The 17,295-nt window shown below is 44.0% G+C and overlaps 1 protein-coding gene across 5 annotated transcripts in view; it reads left to right on the top strand.

Annotated features, from left to right (window-relative positions):
- Nucleotides 1–17,295, top strand: part of LOC135557638 (nuclear receptor coactivator 1-like) — a 96,862-nt gene that overhangs the window by 5,298 nt on the left and 74,269 nt on the right. For 3 of the 5 annotated variants that reach the window (XM_064991107.1, XM_064991110.1, XM_064991106.1), the window contains exon 2: nt 3,481–3,654. The exons of the other annotated variants lie outside the window; for them this stretch is intronic. The gene's annotated coding sequence lies outside the window, so the exon portion shown is untranslated. The remainder of the gene's footprint in view (nt 1–3,480; nt 3,655–17,295) is intronic. 5 annotated transcript variants of the gene reach the window in all.

Raw genomic sequence — 17,295 nt, 5'->3', positions numbered from 1 at the left:
AAGGGCTGTGTTTTTTGTAGGCTTACCCTGGCGTGACGTTTTGATAACTGTGTAAATCTCTCTAGGACAAGGTGACTTATCACTATATTTGCCTGTATTTAACCCCCCCCCCCCCAATTAAATGGTAATGTGGCTATCAAAGAACTACAAATGCCATGATCAGGACGACACTGCCGAATCGAGGCAAAGGTAAGAATCTCTGGATTAACTATCTAATACATTGGCTACGTTTCTTTAAATTTGACAATTCTGTGTACTTGTTAGCAAAGGTGTCAGTTGGGGTGGCGTGCCGGATCTTGCTGGGATTTGTAGTTTTGCATGATGTATACTTCGATTCTAATTAGCATTTTTAATTCTTTGAGTAAATGGAGCCAAATAATTTGATAAGTCACCCTGTCCTAGAGAGATTTACATGGTTAGCAAAACGTCTCGCCAGGGTTAGCGTACATGAAACACAGCCCTTATTTTAAGTGTTTCTAAAGTTCCCTATGGAAAAAATGAATGGTGGCAAAATGATTGGAAGCATGTCCCTGTTTGACCGCTAGGTTTTATGGGTATTATGACACCTCCACTGTGGGGCTGTTTTTGCATGGTAGAATTCAATGGCTATGGTTCATTTTTATGTTTGAGCTGCTTTTGAAAGCAAAAGTCAAATTGAGAACATTGGCATTGTTGAATCAGATTTTTATAATAGCAAGCTAGGACTGATGGTTTGGTTAGCTAAACTAGCAAGTCTGTTTGGTTACCAGTGCAACTACTGTCGCTATCTAGTGAACTTGCTAGCTACTTCAGTGGGTGTTGAACACATTTCTAGCGACAAATGCGTTAAATTATAGCCATGGTATAAAAGGGATAATCAACTCGTGGCTCTATGCGTTCTCTGGAAAATAAGGCAACTCCGTGGAAGGTTAGTTCTAATCCACTAGCGTGTCGTAAACACACCTTCCTCATCGTTCATTATTTTCTATAGAATGCATATCCTCTTCATTATCCCCAAGGAAATGTATTGAATTCTAAATCGCTTAAGAATCCATATTTTAATTTGGGGTTCTTTATGCACATCTTTGGTTGTAAATGCAGTGCAGTTAGGATAGGCTGTGCAAAAAGTGTGTGTATAGGCTACTTGCCTAGGCCTCGTTGGCTGTGTTTAGACATGCAGCCTAATTCTGTTTTTTTTTTTTTTTACACTAATATGTCTTTTGACCAATTGGATCAGCTCTGACACATATCTAACGTGAAAAGATCTGATGTGATTGGTCAAAAGACTGATGTCAATGCAATCAGGCCTTAGCTATGCTGGTCAAAGTTGGTACTCTCTTCACCAGCAGTTTAATTTGCTTTTGTTTGTCGCACTGCTATCAAGCTCCAGAACAAATAGGTCATATTTGGCTACTAGTTTGCACTCCTTTGTCAAATCTTAGTCTTTATTTCCCCCGTCTGGATTTATTTCCTCTTGCTGAAAGAGAGTAAGAAATGTATCACACTCATTAGGACGGTGGGTTTGGATAATAAACAATATGTCGCAAGAATCCACAACCTTGTTACCTGCAACATTCTAGCACAGTAGCAGATTAATTTCTATGGCCATGGCCTTGGTTTGAGCATTTCTCAGAAGAGGGAGACATGACTGACACATTGTTATTGTATTTCCCTGTGTCATAAAAGAAGGGAAGATGGTCAGGGTTTAGGATAGATTAATTTTGAACTATTTGTGACATCATTTTGATTTGTAGGCTTAAAGTGTCAATCAGCAGTTGAAACAATAACAAAGTGACACCCTGACCCCTGTTTCGGTGACAAGCTGAAGGACGGGGCTGGAGAAGCATCACCACTCATATACAGAGCTATGGATGCAAGGACTGACCATGATATCAACATAATAGTTTTGACCATGTTTTGGGGCTATACAGTGTTTTTAAAAAAAACATTTACTTTGTTTACAAACATTGGAGTTAAACAAGCATATATTTTGGTTTCTGATGGGGTACGACAGATGTACTAAGCTCAAGAGACATTTCTAAGTTATATTCTTTAAGAATCCATGGGTACATATCATTAATCTATTAGTCCCAAAATAGATGGAGTAACCTCTGACTGCCCCTTTAATATTAAATATTATATTCATAATATAGTGGGAGCTAAATCAAACCAGGTCTTTTATGATTAGCCAAAAATGTAAATTTAAGCACAACCATTCTCGACAGCCTTTTCAGTGTAGTCATGTTTAAAGCATTCCTTTTCACAAGCTTAGTGAGGAATTTGTTTTTTCAACCCAAGGCACCTGCATTAGTATGCGTGGGTTAAAAGGCGAAAAGCTTCATATAGGCTCAATTATTTTGGTAGTATTATAGTGATGAAATGGTAAGATTGATTTTACATTGGTGGTTTTAATGGATAAGCATGATCCAAAGCCTTGTGAGGATGATCAGATTTCTGTGTGTGTGTGGTGGAGAGGAATGGAGCGGGTGCTCAGCTGTGCCTCCGTAGCCGTCAGAGAGCTGACCTACATTCTCCTCTCCCTGGAAAAAAGCTTGTGCAGCAGGCTGTGTGAATTTGTGGGGGTAGGGAAGGAAATAGAGGGAGAGAGTGAGAGGGAAGAGAGCGCTGTGGCGCATTCACTGATTTTGAGCTGAATAACCAGATCCCAGTGTCCCATTAATTATTTTATCGGGGCATGCTAGGAAGAGAACTGAGACAACCGTTTGTACAGTGGAACTGTACTGCGGGAGTGAGATGCTTGTCTGTGGTTTGGCAGGCAGTGTGACTGACTCCCATGGGCCTCCCTTTAACTTGTTGTGGTGAAGAGAACACTTTTTTTTTTCTCACATACAGTAGCATCTGCTGACTGGATCTGTGCCCTCAGGAGTCATTTGAAACAGATTTGAGAAACGGTAGTGAAAATCTCACCCCCAAAGTTCAAAGTACAGGATGTTGTAGCAGGTGAAGTGCTAGAGGAACATCAGTCAGTGTTAACGGCCTGCTGCATCATGCCTCTCATGTCTGGAGACGGTTTTGTAGCGGGTGTGTTGTCACTCCTTTAGGCTCAATTTTATTCTAATAGAGCATCTATTAGCCTATTTGTTGAAAAGTCTGGTTGGTTTTACTTCAGCAGGGCAGATGGGGAGCAATGTATTGCCTGTCAGTGATGTCATATTTCCTCATCATGGAGGGATGAGCTGTAGGCTATAGGCTGCTAACTTATATAGTCACAAACGTGCCACGGTAAGCGGCGAATGTCTCATAGACCTCAATGGGAGAAGGGGGGGCTAAACGCAAGCCATTTTGCAAGCGATGCGGTACATGGCGCTTGCTCCCGTGAACGGCGCCATTGGCTCGGTGCTAGAGGTGCCAAACGTTTCAATTAGCTGAAGGCTTGAGCAGCTGCCATGCATGGTGGACCAGTAAGCATCATTCATCTTGTCAGCCTGTCCCAGATGGTCCTCCAGTAAACACTAAAGTCTCTCTCTCTTCTCTTTCGAGGTCCTGCTCGCTACCTTCTCCCCCAGTGGGATGGTGCTGCATGACAGGGAGGCCTTGGCGCCATAGCCCCCTCTCCTGGATTCCACCCGCCCCACCACCACCCCCCTCAGAGCAGAGGACCACCACAACAGCAGCCACCCCCCCCATGAGTCACCCTCTGGAGCCCTAGATCAAGTAATTGTGACCCCCTTCTTCCCCTTATATACTGTACTTACCTCAATTGCATCCCCTGGTTCCGGTGTATCTTTTTGCTACATAGGCGCATTTCCTTGCCTGTCCCCTTAACTAGCTTTCTCTGGATAAAGGCCTGGTTTATCATGAATTTGTAGACATATTGGATTGATTGATCAATTAGCTTATTCATCTGACCCTCTTCAACCCCCCCTCCCCCCTCTCTTTTTCTAGCAGTGATCATTAGGAAGTTAATAGAACAATATTGCAGAAACCTGACTAGACTGACTTAGTCATACTTATATTGTTTACACCCGCAGTCCTTACAGATGAGTAAGGGGGACACAGAGAGACAGGTCAGGTCATTGTGCTGCTAAACCCCTTGTCCACACAGGGAGTGTTCAGTGCAGGAACAACACAACACAGATGAGGCTTGTATCTATCTATATATGCTGCTGCCTGTCGCATATAATCACAATTCTGTAGCACAGAATCAACCAAACTAGGATATGCTGATAGGAGTCATGCTCCATACAGGATAGGAAATAAACCTTTTTATGGCATTTTTTTGACCTTGTGAACTCCTTTTTGGGGGCATTTTGAGGCATTTCCAGTGCATTTTCATTTGTGATCACTAAACTGAACTTGGCCTACCTAGAAAACATTTTCTGCAAAAGCTTGTGAAAGCTCTTGCATGTCAAAGGTACTGGAACATTGTGGTGGCAAGATCTTGAGTGGTCTTGACCCCCACCCAATCAGCATTCCATCTCTCGATTGTTGGGTTGTTTACCGTGGTTTTGACCGTTGACTTGCTCAGCTCAGTGGTAGAGGTCTTTTTCTACTTCTGCTGTCACCGTTGTTTTTTTAATTACACTGAATAAAAGTATAAACGCAACATGCAATAATTGTAAAGATTTTACAGTTACAGTTCATAAGTAAATCAGTCAAATTCATTAGGCCCTCATCCATGTATTTCACATGACTAGGAATACAAATATGCATCTATTGATTTTTTTTTTTTTTAAATAGTAGGGTAGTGGTTCAGAAACCCAGTCAGTATCTAGTGACCCCCATTTACCTCATGCAGCACGACATCTCCTTCACATAGAGTTGATCAGGCTATTGATTGTGGCCTGGGAATGTTGTCCCACACTTATTCAATGGCTATATGAAGTTTCTAGATATTGTTGGGAACTGGAACATGCTGTTGTACATGTTGATCCAGAGCATCCCAAACATGCTCAAAGGGTGACATGTCTGGTGAGTATGTAGGTCATGGAAAAACTGGGACTTTTTTCAGCTTCCAGAGATTGTGTACAGATCCTTGTGACATGGGGCTGTGCATTATCATGCTGAAACATGAGGTGATGGGGGAGGATGAATGACCTCAGGAATTCCTCACAGTATCTCTGTGCATTGAAATTGCCATCAATAAAATGTGTTCATTGTCCTTAGATTATGCCTGTCCATACCATAACCCCACCGCCACCATGGGGCACTCACAATGTTGACACCTGCAAACCGCTCGCCGACACATGTCATCTGCCCTGTACAGTTGAAACCGGGATTCATCTGTCAAGGGCACACTTCTTCAGCATGCCAGTGGCCATTGAAGGTGAGCATTTTCCTACTGAAGTCGGTTACAATGCCGAACTGCAGTCAGGTCAAGACCCTGGTGAGAACGACGACCACGCAGATGAATGTCCCCGAGACGGTTTCTGACAGTTTATGCAGAAATTCTTCAGTTGTGCAAAACCACAGTTTCATCAGCTGCCCGGGTAGCTGGTCTCAGACCATCCTGCTGGTGACGAAGCCAGATGTGGAGGTCCTGGGCTGGCGTGGTTACATATGGTCTGCTGTTATGAGGCTGGTTGAACGCATTGCCAAATTCTCTAAAACAATGTTGGAGGCGGCCTATGGTAGAGAAACATTACATTCTCTGGCAACCGCTCTGGTGGCGATTCCTGCATTCCCCAGCACATGGTGCACCTGTGTAATGATCATGCTGTTTAATCAGCTTCTTGAGATGCCACACTTGTCAGGTGGATGGATTATTTTGGCAAAGGAGAAATGCTCACTAACAGGGATGTAAACAAATTTGTGCACAACATTTGAGAAAAATAAGGAAAATGGGAAAATGTCTGGGATTTTTTTTTTCAGGTTATGAAACACTGGACCAATGCTTATTTTTTATTTTTTTTCAGTGTAGAAATGACTCCAATCTAATATAAAATTATACCTGCTAATATTACCTCCTGTACAAAAGCTGGGTGACCGATCAAGAAGGGGGAGCAGGGGCTTGATGTTGCAGCGGAGGCCAGTGTGTAGATTGGGCGTTTCACAGATTGAATTTCTGATTATTATTATTACCTGGGGTGAGGGGGTTTGAAAAATACTCAGGTTGGGAACCCCCCCCCCCCAAAGCAACATCTGAGGGGCTGAGACTACTGAACCCCCCCCCCAACACACACACACACACACACACAAATTAGCTGTGTTTTGGTAGTTAACAGCCCCTCAGCTGTTGCCATGGAAATGTGAAATCTGACCCAGCCTACGCAGTATGGCTCCCTCTCATCTACTGTATGGTACTGCGCAATGAAATCTACTGTGTCAATTACTGTATGTTGGGTGCATAACAATCAGTTGTATAACTTTATATTAATTTCAGGATATTTCCTATGGCGAAGTTTAAGTATTTTTACGTTAGAATAACACCAAGGTAAATTCCGTCATGTGACGTATACATTAACAGTGATTATGTATTTAACACAAGTTGAGTACATAATCTTTGTATGGTTTAAGTGCTGTCTTGTATTTCCTTTTTGGTTTTCCTTTGAACCTTAAATCATGAAGGTCTACTTTTAAGCATAGCAAACACTCCTTTTTAGAAAACTGGTTCATTAGGAAGTAGGCTTTGTGGTACATGCATACCTGCTATTGAGACTCTCCTGCCACGGTCGCTCATGTGCACTTTTGACCCAAGTGTGATTGGTAATTTGACAGCTGTACAAAGACAAAACAATGTGAATGTTGTCACAGTTCAAATACAGTTTCTGGAGGTGCGGCAATTATTTTCTACTGTTAAACTGTAGCTAAGTATGGGTAAGTGCAGGGTATGATATTAGTGTTAATACTGTTACTCCCTATAGGTTAACAACCCCACCCCATAATTTATTGTATTTTTAGGTAAACTATCTATTTTTTCAAGGTTTCCAAGGCAACATTCCAAAACAATTCTAGCAAAAAGAGTTCCCCCTTAAAAAAAATAAAATAATTCCCAACTGAAGCTTGGCCTAAACCTACATCTAGGCTAAGTGCATCAATAACTGAATAGTACTGTCTACACATTCATGACTATGGGTTGGGTCAACAGAATTGCCTTATTTAAGTCAATTAATGAATCAATACAGTCTTCTGAGTTGTTTCGAAAAGTGGCTGAGTTAGTGGACAATGTCTCTTCGCTGCCTCACCATGAGATGAGTCTGTCCCTGTCAGCGTTTTAATGGGTCCTCAGTCAAATTTTAAAAGAGCCAATTAGTTCAGCCCAAATGGTAGTTTCATGAGTTTGAGTGATTTTTCTCTGAGGGCTATAGTGCTAGTGAAACAGTGTGAGATGTCACACACACACAGTACATCTGCCTCAGCTTGCACCTCAGGTCCGTGACTTCTCACCCCCGCCCTATTGCTCCACGTGTGTGCGTATATCTGTCTTCAAAACTGCTCCTAGTCTCTCACCACGGCAGAACTCTCTACTCTAATCACCTAGCGGGTCACACTCACAGCTCACCAGATGTCTGACAAGGATCTGAGCATTGTATTGATGGGCTTCTTATCGTCTCATCATCAAGCTAAGAGGGATCATTAAGTCAGTGGGATTGCGCATTGCTGCTTGTATACCTGGCCTGTTATCATAGAGTGAGTGCATGATATGTGCCACTGATGCACTTGTTCTGTACTGCAGGGATCCTGTTATGTAAAAAGGTTTGAAGCCATAACTTTACATCGGGCTGTCAAAGTTTAGAAATAGTCGCACCGTATCCAATTCCTTGGCCGTAATTGGCACCATATTTTAGCTGTACTAGCTGTTGCCATAACAGTAGTCATAACTGTTGCCTTAAGTGTCTGTAAAGCCATAACGGCAGTTTTAAGTGGTGCCATAAGCTGTAAAAGTGTCCCTTCACGCTACGGCCATTGCCTTAAGCCCTAACCCACGCCCATTCCCCAGCCACAACTGTTACAATAACCATAGCCATAATCTGTGCCATTATCCATAAGCAGTAACCAAGCATAATATGTTACATCATCCCCGGCCATAAGCCTCAGCCAACCAGAACTGTAGCCACAACTTTGGCTGTGGCCCCTAGCCATTCTGGCAGACAGGCTGCTGTACTGTCGTATCCTAGGCTGGGCCTCACTGCAAGGAGCCTGAGGAGAGGACTGCTCCAGTGCTGTAGAGGCCTGACTGCACTGGGCCATTTCCTCTGTGTAAACATCCTAAATCGGGGTGTAAACAGTGTGAGTGTGGAACAATACTCTGAGAGGGGCAGGGGGGCCTTTCTGGTTTCCCTGTTCCTGAGGCTGTCCATATAACCGCCCTAGCTGTAGGTAGCGGTAATCACGTAGGGATAGCTACCACCTGGTTCACCTAGCTGGAGCCTGCGGGGAGCGATTTACAGCCAATCGCTACACATACATGTTGCTGCACAGAGCAGCATGGCACTATACCCATGACCCATTGACGTTTCCTGATGTTCATTAGTAACTAGGAAGTGGATGCCTCAGAGGGCAGGAGAAGGGCAGGTCTGGAAGTGTGAGCAGATATGTCTGTGTGTGACAGCCAGGCAGGCTGATATGAGGGGGACTAGCTGAAGAATGAGGGCCTGTGAGAGGGAGACATGAGACCCGGGGGTCTGGTGAGTGGTGAAGGGCCAGCTCTGACCCAACCCCGGACTGGCCTTTCAGACAGAAACAAACGCAGGAGGCTGATCTGCGGCTCTAGCGACGACGATGATGAGGATCAGATTGGTAATGTGATGGGTGATGGGTGGTGTGTCTGTCTTTCTATGGAGATGTAGCCAAATGAGGTGTGAAACAAACACAGAATGGTTGGCATTCTGTCTGTATACTGTAGCTTTTTGTTTTTAAATGACACAATCTGTGTCTCTGCCTCTTACTGTACTGACCCACGTTTTGAGGTCCCTTGGACATTTCACACAACATGTGGATGTGCCTTAATTCTACAACTGCCTCTGTTTTGATGACTGCTGTAATTTGAATTTGGGTTGCAAAGCATTCCAAATACAGTACAGTGAAGATAAAGCGGTGCATTGAGTCATGCAGTACAGACCCAGTTAGGCCTGTGTTCGTGCTTTCAGGAGAACTGTATACATTCTCCTGTTGTGTACTATATTTCAGGGGGGAGGAACTCTGCAACAGTGACTGAGCAGCTTCTCATGGAGCAAACCATTTCTGCCAGGGAGAGAGGGGGTAGTCCTGTGTGCCGTAAAGCATGCGGGATGTCCTTTCCTAAAGCGTGCTCGCTGCTAAGCTCCCCAAGGCTCCTCCACGAGGGGTCTCTCGTTGAGCTGTCCTCTCACTGCCACACAGTCTCCCTTTCTCTGTTCACAGTGCCTGGGGGACTGATTTCACAACCACCCCCCTCTATTTCTCTCCGTGATGGGCTGTCCTTCTCTCAGTGCCATACGTTTCTTTTCTGTCTGTGAGGGAGGTGATTAGAGTACCTCCGCGTGAGCAAATGTACGAGATCAGAAGAGCTCGCTGAAAGAGTGCAGGAAAAAGGAAAGGGCGCAAGCCTGCCTGTGGAATGGAAAGCTCTTGGCGGTGTTCTGCTTCTCCCAGAACCCTGTCAGAGGAGTTGGTGCTCTGTCTCTGGACTGCAGCTACTTCTTCTGCTCTCAGCCCACTCGTTGAGGCTGCTGCCTGGCACATGTGTGTTCCTCTGACCGACTGACTGCCGGGCTCCTTTACGTCTCACACATACAGGCCAACGCTAGGCTGAGCTGGGCTTCAGGTGCGTGTATCTCTTACTGGGTCACTTTTTATCTTAATTTCTCTCTCCTTCTCTTTTCTTTTGACTTGAGCTAGTTGTTTACCTTCAGGTTACTGTGGTATGTGTTTACTGTGTGTGTGTGTGTGTGTGGGGGGGGGGGAGAGTGAAGGCCTCTGGCTATTTGTGTTTGGGAATGAGTGAATAGGTAGCTACGTGTTTTGCAGAGTCTTGTTGTAAGTGCCTGCACTCTTGGCTGAGGTGTGTTTAGTTTTTCTCAGCCACCATTGAGCTTTAGGTGGGGAGAGGGATTTGCAGAGGTTACTCAGTGAGTCTTTAAACACACCTTGTTTTTAGCTTTTCTTCTCTCCACTCCACAGCATGTTAAGTTTAGGCTCAACACTCCCCCTGACCATGTGGTCTCAGGGGCCGTCACGTGCTGCATTTTTGTCATGTAAATCAAATGCCCGAGATGTTATTTAGTCAAGTCATAGCCTATGCCTTACATACTTATGATTTATCCACCTAATTATAGTGCTTTCTTTAAATATACATCTTTGGGCTACATTGTGACTTCTCTTATACGTACAAGACTGTCACCCTGGCGATCATTGATTGTGAAAGGAATTTTACACGGTGTAGCTGAACTTGAAAATGGCAAATTGTAATTCAAGGGGGAACTGTTTTGTAAAGTGGCTTAGCTTTCATTAGGGAGTGTTAAAACCCAACATTTTAAAATGGGTCATAGTAAGAATGAATAGGAGAGTTTAGGAGGAGAGGGAAAGGGCATTTCAGGGCACAGCTTGAGTTGTTGCCTTATTTTAACAAGCCGATCTTAAAGATGGGCTTATAGCCTGAAGTTATAGACCATGTTGACTTAAGAAAAACAATAAATAGGACACAGATCCTACAAATCAGTCTTCCTATGTACTCACTTGAGGAACCTAGGCTTTACGTAATAGCCCGTCAAAAGCAGCCTAGTGTTTGTAAGAGAGAACAACATATCTTTGAGCTTAGTGGTTTGTGACAGGTGCCACCATGCCCCATGTTGTGTAACTGAGAGAGCATTTCAGCTGTGGCCCTATGGGCAGACCGACTCAGACAGACAGACAGACAGGTCAGGATGGTTTAGCTTAGTGGCTCCGCTCAGCCACAAACCTCATGGAAATGACATCTTCCTTTAAAGTGGAGTGGAGTGGTGGCACACTGGCATGGAGCAGTGTGATTTGCCCATTGTCGCCAGGCCAGGAGATGGATAACCGAGTGACTGAGTGAACTCGCCACAGCGTGTGTTATCTGGGCTCGCTTACAGGAAGTAGGGCCGCGGGCCTGTTGTGGCGATGGCGAGGGACAGCTAACCATAACAAACAGTAGGCCTAAGCGATCTCCCTGAGAGAAAGCAGATGATATGGAACCCAAGGGAAGAGATAAAAGCCTATGGGGAATGATGCATAGAGTGATGTGGTGGAGAAGCAGGATAAGCCACAAACCTAGAAGTGTCAGAGCATGAGATCATTACTGTCACTGATAGTTTGACTTGGTACTTTTGTAAATCAGAGTGAAGGTTAAGTGTGATTTTTTTATGCTGCGGCTCCTTTAGAAACTATTCATCACGCCTTGACTTTTTCCATATTTTGTGTTACAGCCTGAATTTAAAATGGATGAAATTTCAATTTTCTGTCACTGGCCTGCACACAATACCCCATAATGCCAAAGCTGAATTATGTTTTTAGAAAGTTTTTACAAATTAATAAAAAATGAAAAGCTCGAATCGAAGTTTATTTCCCACTTGCGCCGAATACAACAGGTGTAGACCTTAAAGTGAAATGCTTACTTACAGGCCCTAACCAACAGTGCAAAGTAAAGTAAAAAATGGGCATTTAAGTTTAAAAAAAATAGGTATTAGGGAAACAATAGATAAGTAGAATAACAGGAGAGGCTATATACAGGTGGTACAGAGTGCGGGGCACCGACTAGTCAGGCTAATTCAGGTAATATGTACCTGTAGGTATAGTTAAAGTGACTGCATACATGATGTTAAACAGAGTAGCAGCAGTGTAAAAGAGGGGGTTGGCGGGGGGGGGGGGGTAAACACAATGTAAATAGTCCGGGTAGCCATTTGATTATCTGTTCAGGAGTCTTATGGCTTGGGGGTAAAAGCTGTTGAGAAGCCTTTTGGTCTTAGACTTGGTGCTCTGGTACTTCTTGCCATGCAGTAGCAGAGAGAACAGTCTATGACTGGGGTGGCAGGGGTCTTTGACAATTTATAGGGCCTTTCTCTGACACTGCCTGGTGTAGAGGTCCTGAATGGCAGGCAGCTTAGCCGCAGTGATGTAATGGGCCGTACGCACTAACCTCTGTAGTGCCTTGCGGTTGTAGGCCGAGCATTTGCCGTACCAGGCAGTGACGCAACCAGTCAGGATGCTCTCGATGTTGCAGGTCTAGAACCTTTTGAAGACCTATTCCAAATCCTTTCAGTCTCCTGAGGGGGAATAGGTTTTGTCGTGCCCTCTTCACGACTGTCTTGGTGTGTTTGGACCATTCTAGTTTGTTGGTGATGTGGACACAATCATCTCCTTTGTCTTGATTATGTTGAGGAATAGGTTGTTATTCTGGCACTACCCGGCCTCTGACCTCCTCCCTATAGGCTGTCTTGTCGATGATCAGGCCTACCACTGTTGCGTCGTCTGCAAACTTAATGATGGTTTGGAGTCGTGCCTGGCCATGCAGTTGTGGGTGAACAGGGAGTACAGGAGAGGAATGGGCACACACCCCTCAGGGGCTCCAGTGTTGAAGATCAGCGTGGCAGATATGTTGCTACCTACCCTCACCACCTGGGAGCGGCCCGTCGAAGTCCAGGATCCAGTTGCAGAGGGAGGTGTTTAGTCCCAGGGTCCTTAGCTTAGTGATGAGATTTGAGAGCACTATGCTGTTTAACGCTGAGCTGTAGATCAATTAATAGCATTCTCACACAGGTGTTCCTTTTGTCCAGGTAGGAAAGGGCAGTGTGGAGTGCAATAGAGATTGCATCATTTGTTTGAGTGGTATGCAAATTGGAGTGGGTCTAGGGTTTGGGGATTATGGTGTTAATGTGAGCCATTACCAGCCTTTCAAAGTCTGTAGTCATTTAGGCAGGTTACCTTTTTGGGCACAGGGACTATGGTGGTCATCTTGAAGCATGTTGATATTACAGACAAAATCAGGGACAAGTTGAAAATGTCAGGGAAGACACCTGCCAGTTGGTCAGCACATGCCCGGAGCACACGTCCTGGTAATCCACCTGGCCCAGTGGCCTTCTTAATGTTGACCTGTTTAAAGGTCTTACTCACATCGGCCACGGAGAGCGTGATCGCATAGTTGTCCGGAACAGCTGATGTTCTCATGCATGCCTCAGTGTTGCTTGCCTCGATGCGAGCATAGAAGTGATTTAGCTCGTCTGGTAGACTTGTGTCACTTGGCAGCTCACAGCTGTGCTTCCTTTTGTAGTCTATAATAGTTTGCAGGCTCTGCCACATCCGACAAGCATCAGAGCAGGCATTGTACGAGTCAATCTTAGTCCTGTATTGACGCTTTGCCTGTTTGATGGTTCGTCGGAGGGCATAGCAGGATTTCCTATAAGCTTCCGGGTTAGAGTCCTGCTCCTTGAAAGCAGTAGCTCTACCCTTTTAGCTCATTGCGAATGTTCTCTGTAATCCATAGCTTCTGGTTGGGGTATGTATGTATAGGCACTCGGGGCACGATGTCCTCGATGCACGTATTGATAAAGCCAGTGACAGATGTGGTGTACTCTTCAATGCCATCGGAAGAATCCCGAGAACATATTCCAGTCTGTGCTAGCAAAACAGTCCTGTGTTTTTAGCATCTGCTTCATCTGACCATTTTTTTTTATAGACCAAGTCACTAGTGCTTCCTGCTTTAATTTTTGCTATTTTTTGGGATAGAATTATGGTCAGATTTGCCAAAGGGAGGGCAAGGGAGAGCTTTGTATGTGTCTCTGTGTGTGTGGAGTAAAGGTGATCTAGAATTATTTTTTTTTGTGCTCTGGTTGTGCATTTAACATGAGAGAAATGAGGTAAAACTGATTTGTTTCCCTGCATTAATGTCCCCGGCCACTAAGAGCGCCGCTTCTGGGTGAGGGATTTCCCACTCGCCGTCAGTGGATCCTTACAAGACACCCTGTGTCCTCTCTACCAAATTCACATTTCGGCAGGACAAATATCATACCCACAAGACACGCTAACCTCTCACCATTACAATAATAGGGGAGGTTAGCTTTTTTTTTGGGGGGGGGGGGGGTGTAAGATGCACAAATATCAAACTTTCATTCAGGAATATACATAATCATAGTAGCGTCCACATTAATGTAATAGTGTTTAGAAACATATTCTATTCTTATTCTCAATAAAAGTGACTCCAAAATGACGCAATATGTTATTTACCATTTAATTTCTATTGGGCACACAACCAAAACAAACAAGTAAGTCGCTCTGGATAAGAGCGTCTGCTAAATGACTTAAATGTAATGTAAATGTAAATGCATCCAATAGGTTTTTAGTCACACACTTGATTTAATCATTATGTGCTTAATTATGTGTTTTGTATTTGGAATATGGGACCAAATACTAAACTTTATACATGTATAAGTGAATTTGTCCCAATACTTTTGGTCCCTGAAAATGGGGGGACTATGTACAAAAGATAATGTGATTTCTAAACGGTTTACCTGATATGGATGAAAATAAACTAAAATTAAAACTGACAGTCTGCCCTTTAACCATTGTATAATTTCAAATACAAACTGCTGGAGTGCAGAGCCAAAACAACAACAAAAAACATTTGTCACTGTCCCAATACTTTTGGAGCTTACTGTAGGTCACTCAGCAAAAAAGAAACATCCTCTCACTGTCAACTGTGTTTATTTTCAGCAAACTTGTGTAAATATTTGTATGAACATAAGATTCAACAACTGAGACATAAACTGAACAAGTTCCACAGACATGTGACTAACAGAAATGGAATAATGTGTCCCTGAAGGGGGGGGGGTCAAAATCAAAAGTAACAGTCAGTATCTGGTGTGGCCATCAGCTGCATTTGGGGCGGCAGTGCATCTCCTCCTCATGGACGACACCAGATTCGCCAGTTCTTGCTGTGAGATGTTACCCCACTCTTCCACCAAGGCACCTGCAAGTTCCTAGACATTTCTGGGGGGAATGGCCCTAGCCCTCACCCTTCAATCCAACAGGTCCCAGACATACTCAATGGGATTGAGATCCTGGCTCTTCGCTGGCCATGGCAGGACACTGACATTCCTGTCTTGCAGGAAATCACGCACAGAACGAGCAGGATTGCTGGTGGCATTGTCATGCTAGAGGGTCATGTTAGGATGAGCCTGAAGGAAGGGTACCTCATGAGGGAGGAGGATGTCGTCCCTGTAACGCACAGCATTGAGATTGCCTGCAATGACAACAAGCTCAGTCCGATTATGCTGTAACACACCGCCCCAGACCATGACGGACCTTCCACCTCCATATCGATCCCACTCCAGAGTGGCAACGTTGATGTCTGGTGAGGACCTGCCTTACAACAGGCATGCAACCCTCAGTCCAGCCTCTCTCCGCCTATTGAGGACAGTCTGAGCACTGATGGAGGGATTGTGCGTTCCTGGTGTAACTCGGGCAGTTGTTGTTGCCATCCTGTACCTTTCCTGCAGGTGTGATGTTTGGATGTAACAATCCTTTGCAGGTGTTGTTACACGTGGTCTGCCACTGCGAGGACGATCAGCTGTGCGTCCCCTCTCCCTGTAGCGCTGTCTTAGGCGTCTCACAGTACAGACATTGTAATTTATTGCCCTGGCCACATTTGCAGTCCTCATGCCTCTTTGCAGCATGCCTAAGGCATGTTCACACAGATGAACAGAGACCCTGGGCATCTTTCTTTTGGTGTCTTTCAAAGTCAGTAGAAAGGCCTCTTTAGTGTCCTAAGTTTTCATAACTGTGACCTTAATTGCCTACCGTCTGTAAGCTGTTAATGTCTTAACGACCGTACCACTGGTGCATGTTCATTAATTGTTTATGGTTCATTGAACAAGCATGGGGAAACAGTGTTTAACTCTTGAAACTCCCCATCCCGGATCCGGGATTGTGACTAAGCCTCAGGCTCATTAGCATAACGCAACGTTAACGATTTCTGAAAATCGCAAATAAAATTAAAATAATGCGTTTGCTCTCAAGCTTAGCCTTTTCTTAACAACACTGTCATCTCAGATTTTCAAAATATGCTTTTGAACCATAGAAATTGACTAATTTGTGTAAGAGTATGCAAAGCTAGCATAGCATTTTGTGTAGCATGTAGCACGCAACATTTTCACAAAAGCCAGATAACCAAATAAATAAAATCATTTACCTTTGAAGAGCTTCTGATGTTTTCAATTAGGAGACTCCCAGCCACATACCAAATGCGCAGTGTTTCCTGAAAGCGTCTGTGTGTAGGAGAAATCGTTCCGTTTTCTACATTGCGCCTGGCTACCGAAACGAACCGAAAATGCAGTCACCTACAACGTGAAACTTTTTCCGGATTAACTACATAATATCGACCGAAACATGGCAAACGTTGTTTGGAATCAATCCTCAAGGTGTTTTTTCACATATCTCTTCATTAACATGCAGTTCATGGAAGCTTGCTTCTCTCTCTGTGCCCCATGGAAAAATACTGGCAGGTGACTTTTGCGCACCAATTTCGGCGCAGGACACCGGGCGGACACGTGGTAAATGTGGTCTCTTATGGTCAATCTTCCAACGATCTGCCTACAAATACGTCACAATGCTGCAGACACCTTGGGGAAACGACAGAAAGGGCAGACTCATTCCTCTTGCGTTCACAGCCATATAAGGAGATCATGAAAGACAGAGCCTCAAAAATCCTTGTCATTTCCTGGATGCCAAGTCATCTTGGTTTTGCCTGAAGCTCACGTTAAAGGGCACGCACAGAGAAGATATTTGTATTTCTGGACACGTCAGAGTGTTTTCTTTCGAACAGTAGCAATTATATGCATAGTCGAGCATCTTTTTGTGACAAAATATCTTGTTTAAAACGGGAACGTTTTTCTTCCAAAAATGAAATAGCGCCACCATAAGTGTAAGAGGTTAAACCCTTTACAATGAAGATCTGTGATGTTATTTGTGTTATGAATTATCTTTGAAGGACATGGTCCTGAAAAAGGATGTTTCTTTTTGTGCTGAGTTTATATATCTGTGTGTGTGTGTGTGTGTGTGTGTTTACATACAGCTTAGCCAAATACATTTAAACTAATTTCTTGACATTTAATCCTAGTAAAAGTTCCCTGTTATGATCACCACTTAATTTTAAGAATGTGAAATGTCAGAATAATAGTAGAGAGAAGGCTTTATTTTAGCGTTTATTTCTTTCATCACATTCCCAGTGAGTCAGAAGTTTACATACACTCAATTAGTATTTGGTAGCATTGCCTTTAAATTTTTTACTTGGGTAAAACGTTTCTGGTAGCCTTCATCAAGCTTCCCACAATAAGTTGGGTGAACTTTGGTCCATTCCTCCTGACAGAGCTGATGTAACTGAGTCAAGTTAGTTGGCCTTCTTGCTCGCACATGCTTTTTCAG

This window comes from Oncorhynchus masou, chromosome 16, assembly GCF_036934945.1.
Source record: "Oncorhynchus masou masou isolate Uvic2021 chromosome 16, UVic_Omas_1.1, whole genome shotgun sequence".
In the NCBI taxonomy this organism is placed as follows: domain Eukaryota; kingdom Metazoa; phylum Chordata; class Actinopteri; order Salmoniformes; family Salmonidae; genus Oncorhynchus; species Oncorhynchus masou.
The sequence above is the reverse complement of the archived record's forward strand: the minus strand, read 5'-3'. Positions and strand labels throughout refer to the sequence as shown.